We start from the raw sequence: 26,778 nt of genomic DNA, 5'->3' as shown, positions 1-26,778 counted from the left end.
CTGCTGTTTAGCAAAGTGAATCAGTCATTCATATACATACATCCACGTTTTTTTTAGATTCTTTTCCCATACCAGTCATTACAGAGTATTGAGAAGAGTTCCCTGTGCTATACAGTAGGTCCTTATAAGTTATCTATTTTATATAAGTAGTGTGTATATGTGGAGAAGGCAATGGCGAGCCACTCCAGTACTCTTGCTAGGAAAATCCCACGGATGGAGGAGTCTGGTAGGCTGCAGTCTGTGGGGTCGCTAAGGGTCAGACACGACTGAGCGACTTCACTTTCACTTTTCACTTTCACACATCGGAGAAGGAAATGGCAACCCACTCCAGTGTTCTTGCCTGGAGAATCCCACGGATGGGGGAGCCTGGTGGGCTTCTGTCTATGGGGGTCACACAGAGTCAGACACGACTGAAGTGACTTAGCAGCAGCAGTGTGTATATGGGAGAAGGCACTGGCACCCCACTCCAGTACTCTTGCCTGGAAAATCCCATGAACGGAGGAGCCTGGTAGGCTGCAGTCCATGGGGTCGCTAAGAGTCGGATACAACTGAGCAACTTCACTTTCACTTTTTACTTTCTTGCATTGGAGAAGGAAATGGCAACCCACTCCAGTGTTCTTGCTTGGAGAATCCCAGGGATGGAGGAGCCTGGTGGGCTACTGTCTATGGGGTCACACAGAGTCGGACACGACTGAAGCGACTTAGCAGCAGCAGCAGCAGTGTGTATATGTCAATCTCAATCTCCCAATTTATCCCTCCCGTGTCTTTCCCTGGTAACCATAAGATTGTTTTCTGCCTCTGTGACTCTACTTGTTTTGTAAATACGTTCATTTTGTACCATTTTTTTTATTCCATATATAAGCGATATCCTGTGATATTTGTGCTTCTTTGTATGACTTACTTTACTCAGTGTGGCAATCTGGATCCATCCATATTGCTGCAAATGGCATTATTTCATTCTTTCTAATATTCCATTAGTAATATTCTATTGTATATATGTACCAAATCTTAAAAGTACCAAGAGAAGATTTCATTTGTCCCAGCCCCATGATGTACACTAATACTTAGGATATGAACATGACATTCACATACTGTTTTCCATTTTTTTTTATCATGTTGGTAACCTAAGCCACAATTTTTCCTCCTGGAATTCAGTTCTGATCCCATTCTGTCTACGCTTCCCATAGCACCTTTGGCATTTCTGTGATGAAGTATTTATTATAATGCACCCAAACTGTTGGTCTACTTACTTGTACCTATTATTGATCACAAGGGAAGCTCCTTTATTTTCTTTTTTTAGCATTTCCAGGTATGATATCTATCATTGATTAGGTGTCCAAGAGATGCTTGTTGAATGGATAGTGAACAGAAAATGTCTTCGGTTTTACAAAGCTGTGATGAGGTTATTACTTATGCCCAAATCCTGATTTTCGTTGGTATGGATTGTACTATTCTAAGCAGCACACAGAAAGGATCAATTCCTGGACATACTGAAATAAAATTCTAGTTTTATAGCATTTTTCTAAATTGTTTGGGATTTCTTTTCATTCTGTCAAAGATACAATAGTGTACGAAATACAAGCTCAGGATATTTGATTGATATGGAAAATGTTACTTTCAAAAGCAACAGCACTATTTCCAAAATTGTGTTATGGTTCTGGTGGGAAAAAGATGACACACAAAGTGAGTGAAAACCAAAACAGATTTTGCTTCTTCCTGTGTTTACTCTATTTAGAATATGAAGGAAGGCATGTTTTTCACACCTCCTGTTTAAATACCACACTTTTAAAAAGGATTAGGCATTGAAAACTCAATTTAGAAGAATAAACTTTTCATATATTTCATCCCTTGCCAACAAGCAGGTTAAACTGTTAACAGAATCACATCTAAAAGATAAAAAATTCTATCAATTTAAAAATATGTTGTATTTCACTCACTGGGTTTTCCAAGTATCATTATAACCCACTTGCAATCTTTGTTGGGTGAAGGGTCTTTATATCTTGAGGAATGAATAATCTATATACTTCTAAGGTATGTGACTGTTACATATCATATGAATAATGCAGAGGCTAATGCTCCTTGATATTTCCAAGGCAGAGAGACCACACAGTGCTGAAAAATAATGATCTGGTTGGGGTGGTAATAATGAAAGGACGTACGAGGACCAGTGATGAGACTATGGCAAATATTTCAGGAAAAGATGACAAGGACCTGAGCTATTATGGTAAAGATGGAAATGAAAACGCCGAGTTTCAAGAGACACAGAAGGAGTATCCATGGTAATAGAGAATGGCTTGCTAAAGATGACTTGTTTACAGACAACGTATCATGGGTTTCCAACGGGAAAAAGCAGAACCTTCGGGTTGGTAACTTAGTATGTAACATCAGTTCAAGCTACCTGACTGGACATTATGAATCTCACAAAGAGCTTCTTCATGATATACACAAAGGGTTTGGTAGAAATAATGGTAGGTGTTGACAAAACTGTGTTTCATTTTCCTTCTTCCTGGATACCTAGAAAGTATTTATTTTCCAGCCTTTCTTACAGTTAGACTGGCAACAGAGCCAGTAGGTGGTAAGCAGAAGCAATGAGCGCCTCTTCTGGGCTGAGGTTAAGAGAGGTCCAGGTGGCCTTGGGGCTCTCTTTTCCCTCATGGAATTTGATCCTGAAAGGCACTCCTTGAGACAATGGATCAACAAGATGCAAGCACACTGGATCTTTAAGTAATCACTTAGAAGCTGCCCTCAAGCTGAGTTAAATTCACAGAACTTGTGAGAGTGGGAAATAATGTCTTATTTATGAAGCCACTGCGATTCTATAGTATGTTTGTTATTGCAGCATAACCGAGTGTTGTTCGGACCAATAAAAGGAATGCTATTCACATTTTTAACACATTTTGAGGAGAGTATCCAGGTTTAGAAGAACCTCCTTTAAAATGTTTTATTTAACTAAATTAAAGGTTCTCTCCTTGGATTGTAGATGACCATCTTCTTGCTGTCCTTACTGCAGAGAGAGGGCACACTTCCTTCTCAGGAGGGCACTAATCTCATCATGAGGGCTTCACTCTCATGACCTAATATCTCCCAATGGCCCCACCTCTTTATACTTTCCCACTGCAGGTTGGAGTTTTAACATCTGAACAAACATGCAACCCATAATATGATCTAATTAAAAAGCACTGAATTTTATTTTAAAAAGTTCATTTTTACTTACTTCTATACTGTAAGAACAGGAAGTAGAGCTTCCCAGGTAGCGCTAGTGGTAAAGAACCCTCCTGTCAATGCAGGAGATGTAAGAAATGCAGGTTCAATCCCTAGTTTGGGAAGATCCCCCAGAGGAGGAAATGGCAACCCACTCCAGTATTCTTCTCAGTGAATCCCAAGGACAGAGGAGCGGGCAGGCTATAGTCCATGGGGCTGCAAAGAGTTGGACACGACTGAAGCAACTAAGCAAGTTAATCTTATGGTTTAAAATATAGAAATGGACTTTATAGATTAATACTAATAAAACTATTATTAAAATCTCATTTCTGCCTTGAATCTGTAGCTGCAGCTATTCTTAGTAACACATCATTTAAAATTTACTTTTCTTTTATGCAGTGTAGATTCAAATACCATTTTCTATTTGCTCTCTTATAAAAAATGTACCCATGGGCAATCTTAAAGAAAAAATGACAGCAAGGTAAGAAATATTGTACTGTACAAGTGAGAACATATATAGCAGTCACCGTGACCATTAGGAGGACTGGACAGTAATTAGCAGTAATTAGCAGACAGTAATGGGGTGCTAGCTGTCACCCCACTCTTCACTGCCACTCAAGCAAGCCAGGAACAATTACCCTTGCTCACCTTTTAGTGATGACACCGTGAATGTATATTTGAATTCATATGCAAATTATGAATTATCTTTAATATGATTATTGGCAACATACAAAATGGTACCACTTGATTCAGTACAAAAAGGACTTTGTGAGTGTAAAATATTTATTTTGCACTCAAGACCTGGTCAACATACTAAAGACAAATAGCATTTGAAAACTCATAACTCTGATGTGAAAATCAACAACCAGTCAAGAGGGTATTGATCAATCAAAAGACTAGAATTTCCTTATGTTAGTTCTGTTTATAGGGAGAAACTGGGTGGAAGTGTGTATGGATCAAGGTCAACAAGTGAAAAAGGAAGATGAATAGGAAAAGATATCTTTTTCTTGATTCTTTAAATCTTCAGAAAAAAATTTAGCTTCAAGTAAAATCTTACATGAGTCTAATTAAGAACTTTTACTGCAGTATGAAGCTATAATTAAAGTTTTCCCTTATATGGCTTACTAACTTGCAGCTGCAAGCAGAATGTTTTAACATATCATCATATTGGCATTAGTTTGACAAAATGCAGTAATCACTGCCTTTTGTGAACTAGAAGACATCAAGAACATGAATATTTTAATTCATGTTAGCTGATACAGACATAATTATTAGAAGTTACAGGGAATCTTTGGCATTGCAATTTTTTTTTCTATTTTTTTTTAGGTAATTGAATGCTTTGTTCATTTTGAATAAATGTAACTTGACACAAATGATCTAAAACAAGGAGTTGAAACAGCAGGGAAGATGGAATAAAATAGGACAAATTCCTAGGCTCTGTAGCACACAGGAAAATTTTGCATCCTTAAAGATGAAAAGGAGTCTGAGAACTATGCAGGCAGTTATTTCCATGGAAATATTTAAATGCATACATTTGTTAAGAAGCTAAACTACTATCTTTCTTAGTTTAATTAAGTTCAGGAATAGAAGCAGATCCATCATTTGTTATCTGATAATTTATTGCCACCTAACTGTACCCTCTAATCATGTGAGAACTGGACCATCAAGAAGGCTGAGCGCCAAATAATTTATGCTTTTGAATTGTGATGCTGGAGAAGAGTCTTGAGAGTTCCTTGGACTGCAAGATTAATCCAGTCAATCCTAAAGGAAATCAACCCTGAATATTCATTAGAAGGCTGGATGCTGAAACTGAAGCTCAAATACTTTGGCCACCTGATGGAAACAGCCGACTCATTGGAAAAGACGCTGATGCTGGGAAAGATTGAGGGCAGGAGGAGAAGGGGGCAGCAAAGGATGAGATGGTTAGATAGCATCACCCACTCAATGGACATGAATCTGAGCAAACTCCGGGAGACAGTGAAGGACAAGGAAGCCTGGTGTGCTGCAGTCCACGGGGTCACAAAGAGTTGGACACAACTGAGTGACTGAACAACCACCGTACCCTCAAACTGGCACAATCACATGTTGAGTTCTTTAACACACACATTCTAGTCAAAGCAAGAAAAAGAGGCAGCAAAATGTTCTGTGGCTTTGGGGGTGGTGGGCAGGAGGAACGGGGTGAGTAGGTTGAAACTGTCAGTCCCCAACTTTTGCTGAATCCAAGTAGACCACCTGCCAGCACAGTCACCCAGAGCTCTGCCACACAGGGGTTTGGGCTCATTTCCAGGAAGGCTAGAGCAGAACATGTTGGCAAAATTAAATAGAAAGGCAACAGGTGAGAAGGAAACATAACACAATACTAGTTATTGCTCAAAGAGGTCTAGGCTAGTGCTCTGACCTGATGTGCATCTTGGACAATTCAACATCCATTTACAATAAAAACCCTCCAGAAGGTGGGAACAGAAGGAACATACCTCAACATAATAAAAGCTATATATGACAAACCCCCATTTTCAATGGTGAAAAACTGAAAGCATTTCCCCTAAAGTCAGGAATAAGACAAGGGTGTCCACTCTCACCACTACTGTTCAACATAGTTCTGGAAGTTTTGGCCACAGCAATCAGAGCAGAAAAAGACATAAAAGGAATCCAAATTGGAAAAGAAGAAGTAAAACTTTCACTGTTCGCTGATGACATGATCCTCTACACAGAAAACCCTAAAGACTCTACCAAAAAACTACTAGAGCTAATCAATGATTACAGTAAAGTGGCAGGATATAAAATCAACACACAGAAATCCCTTGCATTCCTATACACTAATAATGAGAAAATAGAAAGAGAAATTAAGGAAACCATTCCATTCACTGTTGCAACGAAAAGAATTAAATATTTAGGAATATATCTACCTAAAGAAACAAAAGACCTGTACATAGAAAACTATAAAACACTGGTGAAAGTAAACAAAGAGGACACTCATAGATGGAGAAATATACCGTGTTCGTGGATTGGAAGAATAAATATTGTGAAAATGAGTATACTACCCAAAGTAATTTATACATTCAATGCAATCCCTATCAAGCTACCAATGGTATTTTTCACAGTGCTAAAACAAATAATCTCAGAATTTGTATGGAAATACAAAAATCCTCGAATAGCCAAAGCAATCTTGAGGAAGAAGAATGGAACTGGGGGAATCACGCTGCCGGACTTCAGGCTCTATTACAAAGCCACAGTCATCAAGACAGTATGGTACTGGCATAAAGACAGAAATATAGATCAATGGAACAAAATAGAAAGCCCAGAGATAAATCCACACACCTATGGACACCGTATCTTTGACAAAGGAGGCAAGAATATAAAATGGAGAAAAGACAGTCTCTTTAACAAGTGGTGCTGGGAAAACTGGTCAGCCACTTGTAAAAGAATGAAACTAGAACACTTCCTAACACCATACACCAAAATAAACTCAAAATGGATTAGAGAGCTAAATGTAAGACCAGAAACTATAAAACTCCTAGAGGAGAACATAGGCAAAACACTCTCCGACATAAATCACAGCAGGATCCTCCAAGACCCACCTCCCAGAATATTGGAAATAAAAGCAAAAATAAACAAATGGGACCTAATTAAAATCAAAAGCTTCTGCACAGCAAAGGAACTATAAGCAAGGTGAAAAGACAGCCTTCAGAATGGGAGAAAATAATAGCAAATGAAACAACTGACAAAGAATTAATCGCCAAAATATAAAAGCAGCTCCTGCAGCTCAATTCCAGAAAAATAAATGACCCAATCAAAAAATGGGGCAAAGAACTAAACAGACATTTCTCCAAAGAAGACATACACATGGCTGACAAGCACATGATAAAATGCTCAACATCCCTCATAATCAGAGAAATGCAAATCAAAACCACAATTAGATACCATTTCACACCAGTCAGAAAGGCCGCTATCCAAACGTCTACATGCAATAAATGCTGGAGAGGGTGTGGAGAGAAGGGAACCCTCTTACACTGTTGGTGGGAATGCAAACTAGTACAGCCACTATGGAGAACAGTGTGGAGGTTCCTCAAAAAACTGGAAATAGAACTGCCATATGATCCAGCAATCGCACTCCTGGGCATACACACTGAAGAAACCAGAATTGAAAGAGACACATGTACTCCAATGTTCATTGTAGCACTGTTTATAATAGCCAGGACATGGAAGCAACCTAGATGTCCATCTGCAGATGAATGGATAAGAAAGCTTTGGTACATATACACAACGGAGTACTACTCAGCAATTAAAAAGAATACATTTGAATCAGTTCTAATGAGGTGGATGAAACTGGAGCCTATTATACAGCGTGAAGTAAGCCAGAAAGAAAAACACCAATACAGTATACTAACGCATATATATGGAATTTAGAAAGATGGTAATGATAACCCTGTATATGAGACAGCAAAAGAGACACAGGTGTATAGAACAGTCTTTGGGACTCTGTGGGAGAGGGTGAGGGTGGGATGATTGGGAGAATGGCATTGAGACATCTATATTATCATATGTGAAACGAATCACCAGTCCAGGTTTGACGCATGATACAGGATGCTCGGGGCTGGTGCACGGGGATGACCCAGAGGGAGGATCAGGGGAGGAGGGTTCAAGAAGGGGAACACATGTACACCCAGGGCGGATTAATATCAATGTATGGCAAAACCAACCAATATAATGTTGTAAAGTAATTAGCCTCCAATAAAAAAAAAGAAAAAAAATTAAAAATAAATAAATAAACCAGAATATCTTGGACTATCCCACCTGAGTGAGGTGTGCCAGAAAGACAAGGTCATCTCCAGGAAGCCTAAGTGTCAGCAAGGGGCTGGTGAGCTGAGGGTGGCTGGAAATAGGAACTAGAAAGGAAGAACCACAGCTAAGGAATTCTTGGAGGTTGGCAACCAAAAGAATCTTTTCTTTGTTCAGTTCTGATCGAGGATCTGGAATCAGTTTTCCAACTGAGATTTGCTGGCTTTTAAATGAGCAACAGACATATTTGTTGTGGTGTGTAGCCATGGAAATGGACAGGATGTCTGCAAGATTGGTGACTGGTTGCATCCAGACTCCTCCTTACCACCCAGGAGGCACAGACATCCAAGGAGCCCCAGCGGGCCTGGAAGGAGAATCATAACGTCCAAAGCTGACATCTCCTTCTTTTGCCATCACTCTCTGACTAATGGTGACCAGGAGTTTCCTTATTCAGGGCAGTGTCAGTATGTGTTTTATGCTAGAATTGTCCATAATCTCCATGCCTCTCTCTCAGCAGCTGATGTCATCCCTGGGAAGACTTGAGAAGAGTACCGAATGCTGCTGGAAGTACAGTGCTTTTAAGTCACCACGTGCAAAACTCCTGGTTGACCTTAACTCATTAAAAGCTGAATTTGGCTGACTAAACCTCTATCCATGATAAGCTTTTATCTTTATTTCTGTTCATTTTAAAAAAGTGAGGATGCAGGGAAGAAACATTTCGTACCATAGATTTTCAGAAAATAAAGTTACTAACACACACATACACACAATGCTCTCCCTTATTTAATTCTGACTTCCTACCCCTTTAAACACTCCCAACAGATTTAAATAGTGATGTTTTTGATAAGTGGAGATTAAAAAGTCAATCAGTCTGAAGAAAATGAAACAAAAAAATACAAAGGATAGAAAAGAAAAAGACAACCCAAATCGTCTAAATCCATCAGTGAACTCCCTTCTCAACTGGGAACCCATGCAAGCAACCCCACAGGGACTTGAGTTCTGTGATTATGAATGAAAGTTGCATTGTCTGTTCCTGTCTGCCCTCCTTCAGTTCTCTCCTCTAATTTTAGACATACTGGCCTTGACAGCATCCCTTAACAAAAAGTCAGCAGCAAGTTCTCAGGTTCCAAATCTGATGTTTCCCTTGCTAAGAGAAAGGAGTGGGATGCTCTACCATCTTTTTGAGGGTTGACAGCTTTTATGTAATCACCAAAACCATTATGGTGGACTGGGCCATATCACTACCAACTTTCTTCTAATTACATTCAGTTTAGTTCGGTTCAGTCGCTCAGTCGTGTCCGACTCTCCGCGACCCCATGAATCACAGCACACCAGGCCTCCCTGTCCATCACCAACTCCCGGAGTCCACTCAAACTCATGTCCATAGAGTCGGTGATGCCATCCAGCCATCTCATTCTCTGTCGTCCCCTTCTCCTCCCGCCAAAGTACACTGAAGCCTATGATCAAATGCATCCCAAAATGCTGTTATTGACTAGCTAAAAGTGTACTGAAAACTACTACTCTAGGGCAGAAGTCTGCAAACTTTTTCTGTAAAGAGCCAGATACTAAATATTTTAGGCTTTGAAAGCCATATTGTTCTGGCTTAAGTACTCAAACTCTGTTGTAGTGTGAAAGTCAAAAGCAAATATGTAAATTAAGGGGTGTGGTTGTATTTCAATAAAACATTATTCACAAAAACAGCCCTGGATCCAGCCTGAGGCCTGTAGTTTGCAGATCTCTGCTCTAGGGTCATAATTAATAAATTAGTCAAGTAGGTGGTACCAGCACACACCAACTTACTCAACAGGAGGTGTTTGATCTACCTTAAAAAATAACCATAGGCAAAAGAGAATTTTGGTTATGATCTAAATAAACCAAAATTTGGAATACATGATCTAGCAATAGGGAATTATAACCTGTCCCCACCCCCAAAATTCAGTGAATTCTAATGTTTAAAGAATCCTATTTCTTTTTTTTTAAACAAAAGTTTATTCTTAAATGTACAATAGGTTCCAAGACAACACTTCATTCTAGCTATAGGTGGCAACAGATATTATGGCAGGGAATCCAGGTTTTTAAACAGGAATGGAACTAAGGGTCATCATTGCCTCAGGCACAAGGAACAGCTTACTTTTTGCCAGATTTCTTAATTCCACTGGTGGCCAGGGGGCCTTTCCCCACGGCCTTTGCTTTTAGCTCCTTGAGTTTCTTCTGCTCCTCCTTCTGCTTCTGCTTGAATGCCTTATCTTCCTCGTCCATCTCCTTGGCTTGCTTCTTGGGCTGTTTCAGGGGCTTCTTTTTGCCACCTTCGCGGCTGGACATGGTGCCTGCCGCCCCTTCCCCAGACCCTGCCACCGGAAGCCAGAATCCTATTTCTTAAGAAAGTGACTGTTTCGAAAAACCTAAGAAGTACGGTAACTATATCTATGGTATAATTGATAATTCTTGAAAACTACTACTAACAGTTAATGTGTAACAAACTACTCTGTCCCAGACACTGTACAAAACGCCCTATAAGAATTTACTCATTTAATCCTCACAACAACAATAACAACACTATTATTATTCCCATTTTACAGAAAACCAAGGGCCAGATAAATCATTTGGCCAAGATCATAAGGCTAGTAGATGAAACAAGTAGGAGTCAAACTCAGGCATTCAGCCCTTCCCCTGAATCTGTGATCTTAATCCTATTCTTCAGAGAGCAAGAGGGAAAGGAAGGCAAACCAATGGTTAGCCCTGGGAATTCTACCTCCTAGAGAGAACGGACCTCTCTGTGGATCAGCAAATATTTACTGACTTTTAACCATATGTTGGATGGCTTGCCTAGTGTTTTACATATATTATTTAATCCTACTCACAGTGCTATATGGGAAGAGCTATTACCCTATTTTAGCAAAAACCGTGCCTTAGGGAGGTTATGAACTGTCTAAGGACTATCCTAGTTAGTGATGAAGCTGTTTATGCTAGCTCTGTTGGTATGACTGTTTTAAAATAAGATGACCACTTCCTGAACAACTATTTGCAGGAGGTTCATGTTACCAAAGAGGGCCGTGTTCCAGACTAGCGGGTGGCAGGTGTTCTCACGCACATGCAGGGTTGTGTATGTGATAGAGGCCTCTCGAGTCTTTACTTGCCCAAACGAGATCTGGACCCAGGGTGGCACGGAATTGTTTCCTTCCTCCTCCATCAACAGACTGATTCCTGAAAACATGGCTTTGACTGTGATTCTGTTCAGCCCTTCTTGCTTGCTTGTCCAGGCAATATGCCAAGCTGAGTCCATCAAACTCCCAGAGCTTTCTTGGCTTCTGCTCATTGTTCAGAAAGGGATTGTTAGCATACACATTGGACCATTTCATTCTCCTGGCTTTATGCCTTGTCTGAAACCACAGCTATGACAGCTCTCTCTGGGGGTCTGCCTTGACCTTTCCTGTGTTTGTCAGCCCTTCCCCAGATATAGGGGTTTATAATTAGAGGCTGCTACTCATCTCATCTGAGACAGTTTGCATCCTACATTCTCCCAGCTGATTTTGGATAATATTCAAATGAAGAAAGGAAAAGCTCTTTTCTTATTCTATCATTTTAAAACCAGAAGTTTAACAGATGCATCTATGACTTTTTCTCCTATCAAAGTCAGATTAATTCAAGAATTTTTATCATTTTCAGTACACACTTCAGCATGGATTAACTAGCCACTGAACATTCAGCATATATACCTTATTAATTATGTCTAGAATTTTAGCTCCAGTTTTTTTAAAGGAAAGTGTGAAAGTTGCACAGTCGTGTCCGACTCTTTGTGATCCCATGGACCATACAGTCCATGGATTGCTCCAGGCCAGAATACTGGAGTGGGTAGCCTTTCCCTTCTCTAGGGAATCTTCCCAACTCAGGGATCGAACCCAGGTATCCCACACTGCAGGTGGATTCTTTACCAGCTGGGCCACAAGGGAAGCCCAAGAATACTGGAATGGGTAGCCTATTCCTTCTTCAGCAGATCTTCCTGACCCAGGAATCGAACTGGGGTTTCCTGCATTGCAGGCGGATTCTTTACCAACTGAGCTATCAGGGAAGCCCAAACATCCAAAATAATTTAAAAATAATCATTAGACAGTTAAGCCTGGTGATGTATTTTTACTGTATTCATGATCACTACTGTTTTCCACATCCTGTTCCTTTCCATTGGGGTCCCTTGGCTTTATGTTGAAGTACATCATTTAGTAGCTCTTTCGGCAAGACTGCGGGAGGAAGCAAATAATCTTTTCCTGTCTGAAAATATCTTTTTTTCCCTCTCACTTCTAAAGTACAGTCTAGCTGGGTATGGAATTCTAGAATTAATTTCTGGAAATTAATTTATTAACTTGTGGCCCCTCTTGGTACCAGTAACAGCCATCAGTTGTCCTTCCACTGTAGGAAACTTTTGTTTTTAGTATCTTTGAAGATTTCCTGTTTGTCTTCAGTGTTTTACTCCATGATGTTCTTGTCCAGATATAGCTTCATTTAATTTTCAAGTGTGGCACGTGGTGTTATTCTCAGTGTGAGTCTTCAGTGCTGGAAAAGTTTTAGCCCTTCTCTTTCGGCATACTGCTTTCCCACCACTCTGATACCCTTGTAGAAAATCCTACGAGATGAATGGTTAGAGCCTCTTCCAGTTCCCATGAACACCTGCCCCTCTATAGTCTTCATCTCTCTTAACTGCATTATGGGTGAATTTCTCATTATTTTCCAAGTCATTAAGCCTTTAACTCTAGATAGTCTAGAGTTTATTCTAACAAATGGGTGTATTTTTTTCATTTTCAGAATTCTTTCCTCTCCACTACCTCATCTTTTTATTGAGCTTTGTTTTTGTTTTGTAACATCTTGTTCTTTTTTCTAATTCCTTTATTTTTTAAGTATCACAAGCATACTTATTTTAAAGTCATTTTCAAATTAGTTTCATTTGGAGTAAATTCAACTCCCAATTTTTTTGGGGGGGATTCTCCTGTATTTTTTTAGAAGTTTGGTTAGTACATTCTTCTCAAGTGGGAAATTTCTTCTTCCTTCTCCTCACTACCATGGTCCTTTCTTTCCTACCTGTATTTATTGTTTCTAAAATTGGCCCCTAAGACAACCAGGACTTAAAGTGATGATCTGAGGCTCCTGTCCTGGGTACTATTATGGATATTGCAGAGTCAGTGCCAAGCCAGTGGGCAGCTGGCTCCAGGTCATGGGTGGGAGATGCTGTTTGCTTTCTGTTGCCTTCCCAGGAATGTAGAATCTTACAAGCACCTTCCTCACAGGGCAGTGGATCATGGCTTGTTTGTAGATCCCTTGCTTGGGCAGAGAGGCTTTGATTCCAAACAGCAAATGAGGCTGTGGTCTTTTGCTTTCCACAGGGGTACTTTTAGTCACTTTTACAGCATGGAATTCAAACTACCTCTTTTCAGACCTGTAGTCTAACTGTTTTGTGACTCTGTTATGCTTTTGGTTTATGTAGACTTAGCTTTTTTTCTGAAAGTGATTATTTCTTTTTAATTTCCTCTATTTTGTAGGTGGTGGTGCTGAAGGAATCTCAAAATGTAAATTCACATTAAACTGTGCCAATATTCAATTTTTAAAATATTCATTTTTAGCAGTATAAAAATCCAAAAACTCTACAATGTTCAGCAGTGATAATAGTTATTTTTCCATTTGTTCTCACCAGCAAACAAAGAAAAAGCTGGTTATATCTTACTGATAGATTCTCTTATTTGCCTAGGCCTGGTTGGTTGAAAGTTCAGTTCAGTTGCTCAGTCATGTCTGACTCTTAGCAACCCCAAGGACTACAGCACGCCAGGCTTCCCTGTCCATCACCAACTCTTAGAGCCTACTCAAATTCATGTCTATCACATTGGTGATGCCATCCAATCATCTCATCTTCTGTCATCCCCTTTTCCTCCTGCCTTCAATGTTTCCCAGCATCAAGGTCTTTTCCAATGAGTCAGTTCTTCACATCAGGTGGCCAAAGTACTGGAGTTTCAGCTTCAGCATCAGTCCTGCTAATGAATATTCAGGACTTATTTCCTTTAAGATTGACTGGTTGGATCTCCTTGCTATCCAAGGGACTCTCAAGAGTCTTCTCCAGCACCACAGTTCAAAAGCATCAATACTTTGGCACTCAACTTTCTTTATAGTCCAACTCTCACATCCATACATGACTATTGGAAAAACCATAGCTTTGGTTAGATGGATCTTTGTTGGTAAAGTAGATAGCCCCAAATGAAGAATTTCAATTTATATTTCTTAACAGGAAAAAACAGTTGAGAGTTGAGAAGCATAGCAAATCAGTGGTCCTGTTTATTTTTATCTGTATTAGAATTTTAAATTTGTGTAGTTTTTAACCTAATCTTAATCAGAAATAAATCCAGCTATTTGTGCTTGTGTTTATTTAGTTTTTAAGAGATGAAGCTGAGAAGTATAATAGTCCAAAAGAGGAAGTCCTAATTTTGGAATTTTCTTAATTAACAGTGAAGAAAGCTTTACCACATTCTCCCAAGTCTGTTATTTCCCCAAAGAAGATACATACACAATCTATTTTCAAAGGCTGCCTTACCTAGGACTCTATCTTAATTACTTATACATGTTGCTGGCCTATAAATGTTTACTACACAGAAGAGTTGGATATAAATGTACCATGCTTTATATAAAATACATATTCTTGAAAATTTATGCATATCGTTTAATTCAACAAATAAAGTTGCATTTTCCTTTTAAAGTATGATATGATCTCAAAGAGTATTCCTAGAGGAAAAGAAATAGATATGAAAACAGACCAAAAGAAAGGACAGCATTAGAAGAGTGAACTTAGTAGAACATTTAACTAGAAAATAAATTAATAGTGATAAAGAAACGAATCCCATAAGTCAAATGCTATACTGAAAATACAACACTGACCAATGTCCAGAACGATACTAAGCTGATGAAATGAGGATAAAATCTCATTTTGTTGGAGGACCACTTAAAACCTTTACACAAAAGCATGCATTGAAAAGATTCTCTACTTTTCTATAATGGGGAAGAAGGAAAGATAGATTTTAGGAATAGACAAATTTTAACTTTCCTTAGAGAAAGTCTGAGATACCAAGGGAAACTTTCACACCAAGATGGGTACAACAAAAGGACAGAAATGGTGAAGCAGGAGAAATTAAAAAGAGGTGGCAAGAATACACAGTACTGCACAAAAAAGGTCTTAATGACCTGGATAACCACAATGCTGTGCTCACTAACCCAGAGCCAGACATCCTGGAGTGTGAAGTCAAGTGGGCCTTAGGAAGCATCACTATGAACAAAGCTAGTGAAGGTGATGGAATTCCAGCTAAGCTATTTCAAGTGCTAGAAGATGATGCTGTGAAAGTGCTGCACTCAGTATGCCAGAAAATTTGGAAAGCTCAGCAGTGGCCATAGGACTTGCAAAGGTCAGTTTTCATTCCAATCCCAAAGAAAGGTAATGCCAAAGAATGTTCAAACTGCTGCACAATTGCTCACATCTCACATGCTAGTAGAGTAATGCTTAAAATACTCCAAGCCAGGTTTGAACAGTACGTGAACTGTGAACTTCTAGATGTTCAAGCTAGATTTAGAAAAGGCAGGGGATCAGAGACCAAATTGCCAACATCTACTGGATCATACAAAAAGCAAGAGAAGTCCAGAAAAATATCTACTTCTGCTTCATTGACTATGCTAAAGCCTTTGACTGTGTGGATCATAACAAACTGTGGAAAATTTTTAAAGAGATGGGAATACCAGACCAACTTACTTGCCTCCTGAGGAAACCTGTATGCAGGTCAAGAAGCAACAGTTAAAACTGTATATGGAACAACAGACTGGTTCAAAAATGGGAAAAGAGTATGTCAAGGCTGTATATTGTCATCCTGCTTATTTAACTTGTATGCAGAGTATATCATGCAAAATGCTGGGCTGGATGAATTACAAGCTGGAATCAAGACTGCTGGGAGAAATATCAATAACCTCAGACATGCAGATGATACCACCCAAATAGCAGAAAGTGAAGAGGAACTAAAGAGCCTCTTGACAAAGGTGAAAGAGGAGAGTGAAAAAGCTGGCTTAAAACTCAGTATTCAAAAAACTAAGATCATGGCATCTGGTACCATAACTTCCTGGCAACTAGATGGGGAAACAATGGAAACAGTGACAGACTTTATTTCCTTGGGCTCCAAAATCACTGCAGATGGTGACTGTAGCCATGAAATTAAAAGATGCTTGCTCCTTGGAAGAAAAGCTATGACAAACCTAGACAGCATATTAAAAAGCAGAGACATTGTTTTGCCAACAAAGGTCCATATAGTTGAAGCTATGGTTTTTCCAGTAGTCATGTACAGGTGTGAGAGTTGGGCCATAAAGAAAGTTGAGTGCTGAAGAATTGATGCTTTCAAACTGTGGTGCTGGAGAAGACTCTTGAGAGTCCCTTGGACAGCAAGGAGATCAAATTAGTCAATCCTAAAGGAAATCAGCCCTGAATATTCATTGGAATGACTGACACTGATCCTGAAGCTCCAATACTTTGGCCACCTGATGGAATGAGCTGACTAATATCGGAAAAGACCCTGATGCTGGGAAAGATTGAAAGCAAGAGGAAAAAGGCATGACAGTGGATAAAATGGTTGCGTGGTAACACTGACTCAATGGACATGAGTTTGAGCCAACCCCAGGAGATGGTAGAGGACAGGGAAGCCTGGCGTGCGGCAGTCCATGGGGTTGCAAAGAGTTGGATGTGACTTAGTGACTGAACAATAACAACAACTTCCCTTTATTATATACATAACTTAAGGCATGTTAAGTAATGTTAAGAGACTTTGCTTCTTTATCTGTAAATGATAAAAATGATTACTTTATAGGATTCAGTTCAGTTCAGTTCAGTTCAGTCGCTCAGTCATGTCCGACTCTCCGCAACCCCATGAATCACAGCACGCCAGGCCTCCCTGTCCATCACTAAATCCCGGGGTTCACTCAAACTCATGTGATTAATGTGAACTAAAAAATAGTCTGGCATATAGTAGGAACTAAATATGGTGACTATCAGTGTTATCAACATTAACTAACTTTTTTTCCTAGAAGAAAAATGCAAATATGAATACACATGATTTCATGTCTACTATATCTGATGTAAGGGATACTGAAAGCTACGCATACCTCCACTCCCTCCTCCGTGTCTGACTGGAATTCAGATTCTATATTAATAGAATAGAAAGGAAGGCGGGACAACAGCAGGAAGGCAGAATTTAAAGAAAGAATTCATTATAATATATTAATATAGTTATAACAGCTACCAGTACATTTCACAGTACTCCCTATTCACCATGCTAAATGCTTACAAATGACCTTATTTAAAAATCTTACAACAACCCTATGGAATAAGCATAATTATTCTGTTTAAGAACAGGAAGTCAAGCTTACAGTTTAAGTAACTCATCCACAGACAGTAAATGACAGATCACAAATTTAAACCCAGATCTGTGCAGTCTTTTCCTTTCCAGTGGGTAACATACCATGCTGGGAAGACAGAGTTTAAGAAACAACACTGCACTGAAGGAAGAAGACACCCTAACCAGTACAGAAAACTGTTGAATTAATATGCTAATTGCACTTCAGGGGCTCATGTCAGATCACTTCTAAATGAACGCTGAATTAAAGAGATAAATCCAACCAGTTAATGTGAACTTATCTGATGAGTATGTGTTAAATACACTTGACATTGACATTTTATATGAAAGCTGAAGAGGAATTGCCAGTCTCAAGAGGAATATCACCAAGGTATTTACATGGAGGACATTAAGATCATTTTCTGAGATGGAAGTAAGGGAAATATCAAGGAAAAGGATGATTTTTGACAAAACCAAATGGCCTACAACATTTTCATCATTGAAAGATTTAAATACTAAGATATCCTAGAAACTTGTAAAAAATCTGTATAATCATTAAGGAAAATCAATTCCTTAAGTGAAAAGAAAGGGCCGAGGTATAAATATCCCAGTTGGTAAAGTAAGGAGCTACAAGATAAGCCTTTTCAGCCACTTAAGTACTGGGTCTTCCTAAAAAGCTTACATGCTTTGAAATTTAAATATCTTAAATTATAATAGATTAGTACAAGTATAGAAAGTATTTAAAAGTATATATTATGAAAGAAAAAAGATTAAATGTAGGACATTATTTTACAATAGTGTATATTATAGCTCTTAGAAAAATAGTACAGTAGGCAGAACATCAGCTTCACAAAGATGCCCACGTCCTAATTCGTGGAACCTATGTATATGTTACCTTACATGGTAAAAGGGACTTTGCACCTATACTTAAGGATCTTCAGATGGAAAGATTATCCAAATTACTTGGGTTGACCAATATAACCACAGCTGTCTTGTTAAGAAAGAGGCAGGAACATAAAAAGCAGAGAGAGATTTGAAGATGCTACTCTGGAGATTCTGAAGATGGAGGAAAAGGCCCCACACCTTGGAATACATGCAGCCTCCAGGTGGAAAAGACAAGGAAACAAACTCTTTCCTAGCACCTCTAGAAGAAACACAGCCTGATGACTCATTCCTGACTTCTGACCTCCAGAACTACAAGATAATAAACGTGTATTGTTCGCAGAGAATGGGACACGACTGAGTGACTGAACTGAACTGAAGTCTGTGATAATTTGATAGAGCATCATTAGGTGATGATCAAGATAGTAAACTCACTGCAGACAGAAAAAAAAATACATTTTACTCAGTAACTCTTAAGATAAACATTTGCTTTAATTAAACTTTTTATTTTGTATTGGAGTATAATCAGTAACATTCGCTTTTAAATGATGTAAGCCTTTCAACAATTACACTCTATTGTATCTTATTCAAGTTTGAAAGTCAAAAGCTTACAAAAAATAGACAAGAATTATATATTGACACCACAAAGACCTTCTCAAAATTACAAGTGTTTTTCCTCTCTCTTACTTGGTGTCCAAAGACCCTAACATTCCTCGAAGCCAACCATCAGGACAAACTTTTGCATTTTATCAGATATGTGAATCTACTCTGACCTTGTGAAAAACATCTTTTATTCCCCTCTTTAAGTCTCAGCCTCTTATAATGGGAACTGGAAAGAAGATCAATAGAATCAACCAACTGAAAATAAGGTCCATAGGATGCAGTGAGACACTGATAGAAGAAATAATATATAACAGCATAAATAATCACAAGATTAGGTCTGGTGCAATGCTTGTATGTGAAGCATGTAATGCCCCTGATTTTCACCCACCACACTGTCCTGTTTAATTCTCTGAGAGATAAGGGACATGAAGCTGATCCTGACCAGAATGTTCGCAACCACGTTCAATGAGGGGCGTATTCATTCCACTTGAAAGGTCTTTTTGACAGGGCATGATATTATGAATAATTACGACACTTAGATTTTCTCAAAGTATGAACAATCAGCTTCTGCTTAGGTATCTAAACTCAGAAATACTCTGAGTCTTTCTTACTACTGTCTTTTTGGCATGACTATGAATTTAAATATGGGTTTCCCTAGTGGCTCAGATGGTAAAGAATCCACCTGCAGTGCAGGAGACCTGGGTTGGGAAGATCCCCTAGAGAAGATAATGGCTACCCTCTCCAGTATTCTTGCCTGGAGAATTCCATGAACGGTGGAGCCTGGTGGGCGACAGTCCATGGGATTGCAAAGAATCGCACATGACCGAGTGACTAACACCTTCACTTTTCTGTTTTCATAACAGAAACATAAATAGTTGCTTTTCCACCAGCAGCATCCACTAAGTTTAAAATGCATGCATTTGTCACCTCAACCATTCAAAAGTCAGACAAAGTAAACAAATCCCTTAGCCAATGAAGACTTGTCCTCATTCTTTTCCTAAAACATGTTTTACCTCAATATAGTGATACACTTACTTGATTGCCTTCCTGCCACTCAAGTGTTACAGCTGAAGTGTTTGTGCTCAACATGCTCTCACAGATAGGAACTATTGAAGATAGGCTTCCTTTTTCACAAGTAGGACCCACTGAATGTTTCATGGAACCTATAGTAGCATCACCTTTGGATGTTATACTCATATGGAGCTAGAACAAAACCCAAGCAAACCAAACAACCAGAAGCTAAGGGTTACCTTCCATGCTCGTTTACCTGACAGAGAGAGGAGGGTATAGATGGACAGTGTGACGGATGAAAGTGAGTCAGAGCTTGTAGGCAAGGATTTGACAAGGGATTCTTTGTAGACCAGTCATTTCTATTACTAAGAAAACCATCAGACAGGTCAAAGAGGAGGCTAAATTTTTAAAGCAGCACCTTTTCTAGTTCTTGAGATCCAGAGCTTCTTACTCTTTTCTCCATAAATGGGAGCCTTTGGTCTGCTGGTGTCCCCAAAAGTCAATGGCAGACTCCTGTTACTGTTTTTGCAGGAAACTAACTGCTCAAAACCAAGCCAAAGACATTCAGACCCAAGACTGAGCTTTTTTCCCTGTGCATATTTAACCAGGGATCCCATGTTTGATTACCAAAGAGCTTTAGTGGAATTTCTATGCTGATTACTGCTTTCATTTGCACTTAAGAGCATTTTTCTAAGTAGAATAACCACAATAAGACATGAATCCTTGCAGGTCTTTCAATTGCTTCTTTAGCAGCCTGTCTTATATTTTTTTCTGTTTGTATCTTTGAACAGCTAACCTAACATTATGCCTGGGAGTTGTCCATCTCAACATTTCTTAAAGTCCTAATAATTACTGGCCATCATAAAGCTTACTTATCTACATAACAATTAACTTATTGTGTTTTCCATATTGGTTATGATAGCTAGAAACTGGGATGCCCATCAAGGTTGCCAGATAAAATATAGGATGCTCAGTAAAATCTGAATTTCAGACAAACAATGGATAATTTTTTGGTTGCCCCAAATACTGCATGGGGTATACTTATACTAAAAAATTACCCACTGTTTATCTTATACTCAAATTTTATTGTGCATCTTCTACTTTTGCTTCCTAAATTTGGCAATCTTAATGCTCTGCCTCTTGCATGACACCTATAAACCCAACCCTAGGTAGGCATATTGTAAACAGAAGGGTGAGAAATGTTTTGGTCTTATAAGTCTGAAAAGTCTTTAACTTCAGATTTACATCAATGTCTAAATTTCAAGTAACTACTTATGATAAATTTAGAGACTTAGTCCTATTTTAAGGATCAAATACAAAGCTGAAATTTTTGAAAGGCTAGGAGAGCGACTTCACTTTCATTTTTCACTTTCACACATTGGAGAAGGAAATGGCAACCCACTCGAGTGTTCTTGCCTGGAGAATCCCAGGGAAGGGGGAGCCTGGTGGGCTTCCGTCTATGGGGTCACATAGAGTCGGACATGACTGAAGTGACTTAGCAGCAGTAGCAGCAGGATAGAATGTGAGGGAATAAACGTCATTTTATTTACCTTTTCACTAAAGGTTTTAGAAGACTCGTATTCCTGGATAGTTTCTCAGGTACTCCACACAAGTTCCTTACCTCTGTTCCAGGTAAGGAATAGGACTATGGCCTTCACCCTGAGGATTATCTGTTCTGTCTGTACTATCCAAAGGATGTGTGTGGAGTGGGTTTCCCCAGAGTGGGAATGAATTTGACAAATCATAAATGACCATTTTTAGACCCAGTTACTGTTCTTGAGAATATTCTTGATGCGTCTGTGTTACAGCAGAGCAGCAACTTTTAAAGGCCAGGTGATGATGGAATTTTTATCGGTCTATGTGAAGTAGGAAAAATAAGAACCAGAACCAGATGTAGTAATTTTTTCATAAAGGTAAATGTTTCCAATTTAAGGAATAGCCCTTTATTCTCAGAGATATGTCCTTTTTATCTTTTGGTATTAAAGTTTGTTTCATGAAATTATGAAGATTTTAAAACATGTAGCAAAGTGATTAGCAAACTTAAATCTCCAAAATTCTTTTAAAAATTGTACTTCTCTGTAAATCTAGAAGTATGGGTAGGCATCATACAGTATGCTTTTTATATCTATTTTGGAAAATACCACTTCATGACTAGCAATATTAAACAATTTAATCTCTGATATATGTGTCCTTTTGGGGCTATGTAAAGAGAACTGGACTCAAAGAAATGCTCTAGGTTGAAGATATGTTGGTGGAAAAAGGACATTTCCATGATCTTATAAAGTTCAGAAAATGTGTTTTAAGGTTTTTCTTTTCTACCAGAAGATCTGAATATTGTGCCCTGATCTCTGGCACAGTATCACTCAATATTTTAAACATCGTTGTTCTGGTAAAGTCAGCAGTAACATATGCATTCTATAAATGTCAAACATAAAATGCAACACATTCAGCATTCTATAAACCATGGCAAACAACTCAGCATTCCAGACATTTGAAATATTTATAATATAGCTTAGCTCCTTCTCAGCTGGAACAAAAAAAGTTACTGTGGCTTGTTTTTGCAATTCTTAAGGCCAAACATGGATTAGGAAAGTTTAAGAATATTTTCTTACTTCTTTCATAAGAAAGGGCTTTGATAAATATACTGGAAGACATCATGATATTGAGAATAGGTATACATAATTTCCATGTTTTTTAAACAAAATATTCAGACATGTACTAGCACTTTGCAGAAATCCTGATTGAATATTTTAAAATTTCATTTTAATCCCCACACCATTCCTTCAACGTATATGTTGCTATCCACGATACAATAAAGCACAGAGAGGCTGACTGAGGTAAGCATCTTAGAGAAGGTTATAGAGTGATAACCATCAAAAACAGAGGTAAGTGAATCTAGTCTGTGTTCTTTCCACTATATCAAGATGTGCAATTAATGTGTTCTGGTTGATTATGAAAGTAGAAATGGCTCTCATCTGTTTCAGATTATTTAACCATGGGATAGACAAAATATGTTCATGATCCTTGTCACACCAATAAATGATACCTTGGAAGTCCTCTTATGGATCTTTGGTTTGGTTCAAGATTTTGATGGAGAGAGATGATTCAAAAAGCACTTAATGCACGAAGTCACTCCAGGCTCAGGATGACTCCCCATAACCCACCAGCTGTTTCACAGCATGTACTTCAGTGTAGCTTACAGTCAGTGAGCAATGAAAAAGAGAAAATAAAAAGTCACATCCGTGACCCAATTTTTCTTTAGTTACTAGTCCTTTATATCATGTACATAATTGGATGGAACCTAAGGAACTAGTCCTTGGTTACTTCAATTTTCTCACTGAAAATAAAAGCATCTGCTTTTAATTCACCTTTTGGGAACAGGATAAAGTTGAATGACTACCAGAAAACATGAGAAAGCATACAAAATCTCCAACATAACCGTGGGTAATGTTGTCCTAAATTTAAAAAATACATACATAAAAGAATCAGATAAACATCTCATAGCTTCTGCTGCAATGTCCTGCTCCTGAGAGCACTCAGTCAATGTTAGATGGTTGTTAGCAGTTTGTGTAGCACCATATATCTCTATCGTGTTTGATGCAGTAGTTAAACTGGTGGGATCCCAAAACCAAAACAAAATAGTGCCCAAACTGGGCTTTTCCAATTGTATATTTTAAATATTTGCACTGTTATTCTTATTGATGCATAGTCTTTGGTTTCTATTTTTAATTTCTTCCTCTCTCCAAAGTTTCAAAAAAAGCAAGTCTTATAGAAAATATCAAGCTCTCTAGGAAAAGATGGTGTTAGCTGCAACAAAGAGATTGGAGTGATGAGAGAGTGGTGGCTAAGTCTGTACATGTTTATGGTTAATATCACTAACAGACATCTACAGAGAACTGCCAAATGGAATTTGTAATCTGAGTATTGTACACATCTTGTTAAATTGGGGCTATCTCCTCTTCTGTTTGGCAGAATCAACATAAGGAAAAGAAGCCTGGATTTATTGAGGGAACTTGAAAGTCCAGGTCTCCAGTGAATGGACACAGAATAAATGAGAAGCCCTGACTGTGGTAGAGCTCCATCCCTCATTAGCTGTGGGATCTCAGGCAATTCCTCATAAATCACTTTCCTTGTTTGTACATGGTAGAGGATAACTGAAGTTTGTTCCTTTGTCATTTCCTAAAGGGTAACAAAAACTCACTGGAGGAACTACGATATGGATTCCTCTAGATCTTAAGAACTATTGGAAAACTTCCTGACTCTCTCACAACAGTAAATGATCTAAGCAGCCTGGCCTCCTCCCCTGCTCTGTATCTACATGCCATCAACAACAATATGGCTTTTTAATACAATTCAACTTGGTATGTGAATTGTAATCACTAGTGCATGTCTGCTGAATCCCTGAGTATGTTAAAGTTTTAGTGGTGGGGGCAAAATTACACACGAATGTATTCTTGAGAAATAAGAAACTCTTTATACTGTGCCCATGGTCACAGTATGTGTAGGAGTGCGAGGTTCACATCCCACAAAACCATTATTCATTGACAGAAAACATCAAGACACAAGGAAGAAATATAAAAATCATGGCAAATGTGACAGATTCTATCAGAGAACTCTATTAATATATTTGGATTAAGAATGACCGTATATCTCATTTTTGTTTTTCCATAAGAACCCTCTTGCTGCTGCTGGGAAAGATAAATATCGTATTCTAACACATATACACAGAATCTAGAAAAACAGTCCTGAAGAATTTATTTACAGGGCAGCAGTGGAGAAACAGACATAAAGAACAGACTTATGGACACGGGGAGAGGGGAGGAGAGGGTGAGACGTATGGAGACTTACATTGGAAACTTACATTGCTGCTGTTGCTGCTGCTGCTGCTGCTAGGTCACTTCAGTCACGTCCGACTCTGTGTGACCCCACAGACGGCAGCCCACCAGGCTCCCCGGTCCCTGGGATTCTCCAGGCGAGAACACTGGAGTGGGTTGCCATTTCCTTCTCCAAGGCAGGAAAGTGAAAAGTGAAAGTGAAGTTGCTCAGTCGTGTCCGACTCTTCGCGACCCCATGAACTGCAGCCCACCAGGCTCCTCCGTCCATGGGATTTTCCAGGCAAGAGGACTGGAGTGGGTTGCCATTGCCTTCTCCGGAAACTTACATTACTATATGTAAAATAGATAGCCAATGGGAATTTGCTGTATAGCCCAGGAAACTCAAACAGGGGCTCTGTATCAATCTAGAGGGGTGGGATGGGGCAGGAGATGGGAGGGAGTTTCAAAAGGGAGGAGATATACGTATACCTATGGCTGATTCATGCTGAGGTTTGACAGAAAACAACAAAATTCTGTAAAGCAATTATCCTTCAATAAAAAAATAAATTAAAAGAACACTCTTAGGATGCATACATGTGCTCTGTGTCATCATCTGTCACCTCACCTTACACATGCCCACACCCAGGGCACTCACAAGATAAAATATTCGCACACCTTGCTCAGGGGTATGTTCCTACATTGTTTGGGAGAAAAGTACAATACAAAGTCACAGTCTGCATCCTGAGATTCTGTTCCACCCCAGGGGACTCCAGAGGAAAGTCATTTGGTTCTCCTTTACCATACCAGAGCTTCCCTGGTGGCTCAGCTGGTAAAGAATTCATCTGCAATGCAGGAGACCTGGGTTCCATCCCTGCGTTAGGAAGATCCCCTGGAGAAGGGAAAGGCTACCCATTCCAGTATTCTGGCCTGGAGAACTCCATGGACTGTATAGTCCATGGGGTCGCAGAGTTGGACATGACTGAGTGACTTTCACTTTAGCATACCAATTGGCAGGGATGAATGAGGGCTAGCCTGCTATGAATGGGACATCAGAGACATATGTGTCCCTGAAATTCTAATAGAGCTCAGAAGGCTGCACTTTATACCCTCATCTGAAGCTCTGCACATTGACGGACAATGCTAAAGAAATACCCTTTGGTGACGATAAAAATACATGACACTTAGAAATAGTCTGCTTTGTGGAAAAACAATCTGCCACATTCCAAATTCTGAATATAGCCAACAGTGAAATGACACTGTCTGGATTAAGTGTTGCAAGACAGAACTCACTTCATCTTGCCCTTGTGTCTGCCAACTATTAACTATCCCGTTAAATGCAGCTCAGCCATCCCTTTGGTGTATCATATTGTTTGATATCTGTTTATATCTGATGACCCCCCAGGAAGGTAAGTAAAGTTGGCAAAGGTGCCCACCTGGTTGTTGGATGTCCACAGGTAGCTAAGGACCTGACAGGCAGATGGTGCTGAGTAAATGCTTATGTGAACCACTGGGCCTCAAACAGTCTAGATGACCCACACAGAACAGATGAAAGAGGGAGAGGTAATTGAATGAGTGAGCCAGAGGTGCTTGGGCTCAGAACCCAAGAAAAATGTAGGACATGCTTCAGTTTAAATGGAACCTTGCCTCAAGGAATAAATTACTTTCTTTCTGCAAACAATTTTCCATACTTTCTAAAAGAGAAAATAAGTTTACAAAGTATCTATTTGGTGGTTCTAACACAGAAGTTGCCAAAACCATTAAAGATTTCCTTAGATCACAGATTTGCGCATAAAAATAATTGCTGTGATTTATGGGGTCACGGAGAGTCGGACACGACTGAGTGACTGAACTGAACTGAACTGAATCATTACAGAAGGTCAGTGTAAATAAAATAATGGGGAACTATGTGGGACTTGATCACATTTTATTAAGAAGAATGCAGAGAGCAAAACAAAGTTCCCCTTGGGACCTTTACAGGTCTGTTACAAGTAAACCGATTCTACTATTTGGGGCAGACCATGCTTCTTTTTTTCTTGAAATAATTGAAAATGTCTCTTCTAGAGTCTAAAGTTCAACATATGTGATTAATTCCT

The 26,778-nt window shown here is 39.0% G+C and overlaps 1 protein-coding gene and 1 pseudogene across 2 annotated transcripts in view; both read right to left on the bottom strand.

The window, feature by feature from the left end:
* Window positions 1–26,778, bottom strand: part of STXBP6 (syntaxin binding protein 6) — a 283,426-nt gene that overhangs the window by 28,992 nt on the left and 227,656 nt on the right. The window lies entirely within an intron of this gene.
* Window positions 10,046–10,529, bottom strand: LOC148774526 (translation machinery-associated protein 7 pseudogene; annotated as a pseudogene).

Source organism: Moschus berezovskii, chromosome 21, assembly GCF_049115385.1.
Source record: "Moschus berezovskii isolate FMDL1 chromosome 21, NW_MosBer_1.0, whole genome shotgun sequence".
In the NCBI taxonomy this organism is placed as follows: Eukaryota; Metazoa; Chordata; class Mammalia; order Artiodactyla; family Moschidae; genus Moschus; species Moschus berezovskii.
This window is presented reverse-complemented; position numbering and strand designations above follow the sequence as displayed.